Source organism: Octodon degus, unplaced genomic scaffold (genome assembly GCF_000260255.1).
Source record: "Octodon degus isolate 3935 unplaced genomic scaffold, OctDeg1.0 scaffold00001, whole genome shotgun sequence".
Classification (NCBI taxonomy): domain Eukaryota; kingdom Metazoa; phylum Chordata; class Mammalia; order Rodentia; family Octodontidae; genus Octodon; species Octodon degus.
Window position 1 is genome coordinate 35,669,470 of NW_004524577.1, and position 7,274 is coordinate 35,676,743.

The 7,274-nt window shown below is 41.1% G+C and overlaps 1 non-coding gene across 1 annotated transcript; it reads left to right on the plus strand.

Moving 5' to 3' along the window:
- Window positions 1-2,855: 2,855 nt before the first annotated feature.
- LOC111815275 lies at window positions 2,856-2,983 on the plus strand. The gene has a single exon (XR_002820000.1). It is a non-coding gene; the product is annotated as a small nucleolar RNA SNORA11 (small nucleolar RNA).
- Window positions 2,984-7,274: the final 4,291 nt, after the last annotated feature.

A 7,274-nucleotide genomic window follows, 5' to 3' on the forward strand; every position in this document is an offset into this window, starting at 1 on the left:
AAGAAAGAAAGAAAGAAAGAAAGAAAGAAAGAAAGAAAGAAAGAAAGAAAGAAAGAAAGAGTATATGTAGTGTTTGAAACTGTTCTGGTTTTAGGAATCTCCTGACAGGTCTTAGAATGTATTCCTCACAGATAAGGGAAGATGATTAAACAAAAAGGAATCAAAATGATGAATGTCCATACCAGAGCTTCACATTCTTTCCCCCTTGCTAAGCCTCTTGGTAGCTGCACTTGAGCTTAAGTCCTATAATCTAAAACATAGACTTTTACAGTTAAATTTGAGAGGGATCCTCCTAGGGCAATGGAGTAACTACATGACAGGATTCACATTAGTGTTTTCCTTCTCTGAGACAACTCTTCTGTACCCACTGATTGGGTCTTGTACTTAATATACTAATATTGTCATAAATTAATGAAAACATTGAGCTTAAAGCAGTGAGTTTTTCTTAAAGGGAAGGAAACACTATACTCCTGATTGAATCTTTGGTCATAAGCTATTTTTTCTTTTGTGAAATAATGCTTTATTTCTATTTCAGGATCTTTTCTTTAAAAGTAAAATGAAGACAGCATGTGAAGTGCTCTAGAATGAACATTGTGCATTAGAGTGGCTTTGCGTTGAGCCAAAATGACTTTTGTCCCCTGCCGCTCTGAGTGACCAGATGTGGGTTGTCATTTGCATATTGTTACCTCAGGCAAAGCAGGTGGCCACAGCTGAGACGGACCCTCAATCAGCCAACAGCTACGTCCTTAGCTGGACAATGAGCTGAGCCATGCAGGTCCTGATGGACTGCTCTCACCCCCCTGCTGCAGGCAGCAGCTCCTCCAGGATTCCAGGGCACCTCCCATCCTAAGGAGAACAAAAGAGAGCATAGAGAGATGAGTGACAACCCGTGCAGCTGCAAGCTCTGAAGTGGGGCAGAGAGTGAGATCTGTGAGCACCTTAATAATGATCCCATTTGTTTTACTACAAAGTGGGTCCCATCATTTGACACAATACTATCTAGGGTCCTGGCTGGAAAATGTCTTAGAAGTCCTGGAACTTCCTGAACCTTACCACCAAAGAGATCATCCTCAGGGCACAGTGTAATTTTGGCTTTTTAACTTTTAGGCTAAGCTTTCAGTGGTGGCATCAGCTACTCTGGTTCAGCGAGGGGGAGCACATCTGATGCAGGTATCTTCACATCTGTTTTCACATCTGTCTTCGCATCTGTCTTCATGGCCACACTCCTCTTGTGTTCATTATACCAACACTGAATTGTTCTACAGCAGATGAAAATGGACCAAGATATTTGTGTACTGGGCAGTTGAGTGACTCTTCAGTGGTGTGAGCTCTCTAGTGGGCTTTGAGATTTTCACACACTGTGCCCACTTCCTTGTGTCCAAACAGATGCCTCAGCCCCACAACTTCCTGAATTATCCAGTCTACTTTCTTCTAGAGCCTATCTCATCTAGCCAACCCATCTACCACTGCCCAGGAATCAGTATATATTCTAATTTCAGAACATTTCTCCTGCCCACAAAGTGGACAAGCTGTTCTTTGGAAGAATTTGTTTTTTATACTTTAAGTGTTATCCTTGGGTGAATTTTGATGAGGTTGTGGTCTGTGAAGAGACCCCTCGCATCTGTGTCAACTCAAATAAGCTCCTCTTCAGTTTATTCTTTGCTATTCTGTGACAGACAGACTGTTCCTGGGCTCATCTAATCTTATAACTTGACGGCTCTTATAGGAACCAGATAATGCTGAGAAGTTGTGGATTTATGGTCACTCAGGAACCTTTGCTTGAGAGTTTTCATCTCCATCAGGGACTAATCAGAAATAATTCACAAAAGGTGTATACCATTTTCTAGATAGACCCCAGAGCCCTACGTTGTAGTTCACAATGAAATTAACTCCAGGAAATATGAGAAACATGTATCCAATACCTGGGTATGTGTAGGAGCAAGACAGGGAACAAAATGCAGGCAAAGAAGGATTAAAAAAAATAATAATAAGTACTAGGATTGCAGATAACTGATAGGTAATTCTGTTGGAGGTTGTTATGGTCTGTGTCTACTTGTGCCCCCAAAGCCTCTTGCAGTCACTGGGGTGGGCTTCTGGAGTCTGTGATCAATTCATGATAAAATGCTAGGATTACGGGCGTGAGTGCTACACCTGCCCTGGGGTGGGTAATCTGCACAAAATGTAAGGGAGGGAGAAAGACTTGCTAGCTGCCGCAGCTGCTGCTCCTCCCTTTGCTCTTTGCTATTTTCTACCACCATGAACAACTTCTTTCTGCCATGTGCCACTCTGCCTGGGAGCCAGGCGAGTATAGACTGAAAGCTCCCCTAACAGTGAGCTAAATAAACCTTTCCTTCCTTAATTTTGGGTGTCAGGTGTTTTGTCCCAGCAATGAGAAAAAAGAAGAGTAGTTGAGAGGGAGATCTATGAAATGTATCATGTATGAAATGTATCATTCAGGTTCACCCCATCTCAGAAATGAGAAAGTGAGATGATTTGTATAACAACCCTTGCCAGTGATTGAAGGCTGCTTTGACATATGGCACGAATTCTCCACCCCATCTAACCCGTCTTGCAGATGGCAAAGTAAGCTTTGAAATGGGAAGCAAATCCTTACCCAAGGAAATGCCTAGGTTCTTTTTTTGTTGTTGAAATGCAGTAAGCAGGTAAAGGTGAGTGGAAGCCTGCAGAACGCCATCAGCCTGCAGTAGAGTCTTCCCTTTATCACCTCTTTAGGATGCCTATTCAGCTGCTCCTTTCTGCAGAGGGTCACTCTAGTTTCTTAAGCTGACAATGCTTAATGACATCCTTTGACTCATGGAGAAGACAGTTTCTTTGCTTAATCGTTTTTCATTGGTGAGGTGTGCTCATAGCAGGTGGTCTAAAGAATGGTTTCTGTGTTTACAACACACCCAATGGGGATTCAGGGTCCCTGTGACAAGGCACACAAAACTGTGACTTCCCTTGGAGCAAACGTCCTGCCCTTGTGTTCTACATACTTGCATGTGGCTTCTGGGTAGTACCAATGGGACAAGGCTCAGTAATGGGGAAGTTCCAACACTCACTGGGAGCGTCCACGTTTAGAGCCTGTCCAGCATGTCCAAGGGTGATCTACTGGTATCCCTAGAAGTAAAGACTTTCAATTTCTATTTTAAACAAATAAAAATAACAACCGCCACCACCACCACCACAACAACAATAACAGCAATAGTTTTCATTAGCTAAAATATATCCTAAACTGTCCCATTTCACATTGGGCATTGGAAAGCAAAGTGGAAAGCTGTGGATCAGAGTCACATGTTAATTTTCCAGATGGATGCTTATTGTATATGCCAGCCAAGTTGAGAGAGCAAGAAAGTAAAATGGCTAAAGCTCTGAAATGTAAACGGCTCAACTGTCATAATTTGATCATTAATGCTGAGAGGAAAAATAAGACTTTAGAGCAATTTCAGGTTTATTGTAGTAAATCCAATGCTATGATATTTTGAATAAAGTAGGGTTTTGTTCATAAATATTACTGAACCTGCCACTCTAAGCAAGTAGTTTCATCAATAGAAAGTATTGCTTAATAATTAAATGGAACCATGATAACTTATTATACAAAACCATTACTTATTTTGAGAAAGAGAAAAATATACCTTGATTCTCAGGGCAACATTCAATAATAAAAGATACTAGCTTTTGTTGTCACTTGTTTCCAAGGTGTGCTGAAGGTCCTCAAGTCTTTCTAAGGTAAGTATGCTGTAAAAATTTAATGAACCTAGAAAAACAATTCTTAAGAGCATGCCTAAATGTATCAACTTCCTCTTTTTGTAATGAATTTTATATTATACTTTTGCTTTCATTTTATGCATGAAATGTAAGGATATTTGCTTAATGTTTTAAATTTTGCTTTGTAACATGTAAAATTTATACCAAGTAGCTGCATGGAAGACTTCTGTCCAGACAAGACAGATGCTGCTGCAGAGGACCCAAGGGCGTCAAGGGGAATGTCAGACAGCTCTATGTCCAAAAACCAAGCATGAGAGGCAAGAAGGAAGAATATCCATTTTTTTTTCTGTTAAATAAAGCATTCAGTTCCAAAAATAAGGAATTCATCAGAAAATTCTAAAACCTCTCTTCCACTGGATGACTTTATGCTGTCCGCTCTTACTCTGAAACTCTCCTTCCGAGGACTCCAGGAAGGCTGGCAACAACCTGGAGAGAGAAAGGAGTATCTGCTGGTTGGAGCTCCAGTTCTCGATGCGTGTGGATGCTGAGGACCTTCGTGCTATCCTGTTATGGTTTGGGGAAAGGAGTTAGTAGCCTCAGCATCCAAAGAGAGCGACACCAGAGGAAATGCTAACCTCAAGTACTTTCTGTTTTTTCTTTTTGCTGTATATTTTAGGGAAGGGTCTACCGGGTGTTCAGGGTTTCACTACTACATCAGACTCATAGTGATCCTCCTGTTTTCAGCTTCCCAAGAGCTGGGATTACAGGCGCACGCCTCCACGCCCAGTATCAATCACCAGCTCAGCACTCCCCAGGGGCGGGCCCAGCACAGCAGGCCCGGGGATCCATCCCCAGCCCCTGGGCCTACTTGCAGGCGCTTTAATCTGGTGAGCTATTTGGCCAACCCTTCAAGTACCTTCTACTGTATTGTTTTTTATTTTCATATTTTGTACTTAAACGTGAAGACAAACAAAGAAAAGCAATAGTGGAATAAGGCAAGAGAAAAATAAAAGTACAGGTTGGAATATTAGTATTATTATTGTTGTTTCTTTCAGTGCTTTGCGTGTGTCACCCTCTGCAACATTCAAAACCAGCAGTGTATCACTTTCTAATCTTTCTCTCTAGCTCTGATCTGCCCAACCCCCTTTTATAATGATCCTGGTGATTATATTGATTCTATATAGAGAATCGAGGATAATTTTTTCATTTTAAAATGCTTAATTTAATTGCACCTACATAGTCCCTTTTGCTATGTAATGTAACTTTTTTGCAGGTTTCAAGAATGTGACTGTGACCAACTCCAGTGGGAAGGAGATTATTCTTTCTGCCTCATGTAGAGATATTACACTATATCATTCTTCGAGTAATTACAGTATTCCTGCATTTGTAATCAAAAGAAAACATAAAATAGGAATAACAATATAATTACCCTGTGTAGTGTTTAATAAATTGCAGGTGCTTTAAAGAGATTTAGAATATTGACAACACCTCCACAGAGTCAGGTTGCAACATGCTTTTTATGAATAAAGAGCCTTAAACTCATGGATTAAGAGTGCTACACATTTAGTATATGTCATTGTTATGGTTTGAGTCTAAGTGTCCCCCCTCCAAAGTGTCATGCAGTCATGGGACAGCTTCTAGAGTTTGTGATTAATTCATGATCTAATGCTGGGATTATGGGTATAAGTGCTGCTGGGATTATGGGTGTGAGTGCTACACTCAGCCTGGGGCAGCTAGCCTGAATGCAACATAAAGGAGCCAGACTTGCTCTCTGTAGCCATTGTTGCCGCTGCTCCTCCCTTTTGCTCTTGCTGTTTTGTTATTTTCCACCGCCATGAACTGCGGCCCTCTGCCCTGTGACAGTCTGCCTTGGAGCCAACTGGGTATGGACTGAAACCTCCACAAACTGTGAGCTAAATAAACCTTTCCTTCCTTAATTTTGGGTATTAGGTGTTTTCTCTCAGCAATGAGAGAAAGTTAACTAAGTCACCTATTTTTAGAAAAAGTCAGGCTTCAATTTTAGCCTAAGCTTTTTCTGTAATCTTTAAACCAGCATTCTTTCCATCCTTTGTGGCTTATCTTTTTTCATGGTCACTGGGTCCTTGCTGCCTCTCTCTTGTGCAGCAGTAGGACTTGTCAGGGGGCTGTGCTTATGCTCGCTCAAGAATGACTGCCTGGTCTTCATAACTGTAGTCTTTGCCCCAGAGCTGAGTCCTGCCACTGTCTGTATAACTTCTCTCCACCACAGTTTCTGGTTTTGGTGTGAAGGGAGGGTAGGGGGACACTGGGCAGAGAACAGATAGTGTGCTCTTAGATCTTACCTATATATTGCACATATAAAATATAGGACAGATCCCTTTAAGGTAAAGGACAAATGACACTTGTAAGCGTTCTTTGAGGCACAAGCTCTGAGTTTTGGAGCTGGGAGCATGAATTTAAATCCTGTCTTGGTCACCGTGTTACATGATTCCTTTTTTAGATCCAAGGCAGATTTCCATTTTTTAAAAGGAAGTAAATTATCATAGTGAAGTGTACATGAAAATAATTTTGAAATCACAAGTCTGAGTTGGCTGCCTCTCTACTTATTTCATGGCTTCCTTTTAAGAATCAAGTTAATTAATAATCTGTGTTCTAGAAGTTACCCCTAGGTGACTGACTCAGGACTCCCAACCAATCATCCATGTTCCATGAATTTCCTTCTATTCTTGTAACTACCCATGTTTCCCTCCACCTTAGAGGGCTCATATCCATTGCTGTTGCTGTTTGGCAACAGCAGTTATCTCTTTCCCTTATGCATCTTATTGCCTCTTACATGCCCTCCAGACTCAGCATGAACATCCTCACTCCTCTCCACTTGCTAATAGTCCACAAGTCCTTTCCCTTCAGTCCCCAGAAAGGTGTTCATTTTCCCTGTTGTTAACCATCACTCATCCTTACACATTCAACTTGAAATCCAGCTCCCAAACTCCTTTGGTCTGGTGACATCTCTTTATTCCACTGTGCTTCTCCTTACTGCTTTCTCTTGTCTAACTCCCCCACTAGGATGTGTACTCCTGAATGATGAAATGTTGCTTAGTTGTTTTCCTAGCACGGTGCCTCGGCAAGTACTAGGGTGCTCGGTTAATCTGAATAAGCGTTGTATAACACACTTAGCATCCGCCAGAGAAGTTAAGCACTCGATTAATCATGTCTCGTAGATGATGGATCTTTCTGTGTGATTAACAAGATGAACAAATTCCTGACATATTAGTCTTGCAATTATGCATTCTGAAAAATACTTCTTAGGTACTCATTCTGACAAGCTTCTTCATTAAACATGGCATCAGTTGAAATCGTAATTGAAAAGTACTTCCACATCCCAAGAGCTTATCAGGAGTGAAAAGAGCATAAGTAAAAGGACAACTTTAATTTGAAATAATGTTCACGATGAATCATAACTGAAGTTCCCCCCAGAAAATCATGGAGAAATTAAAAGGAAGAAAGAAAATAGTGGACCCAGGAGTGATTGAGAAATGGTTAAATGAAAGATTTAGGTCCTTTGGATGAATAGAAATTTCAGGAAGCCA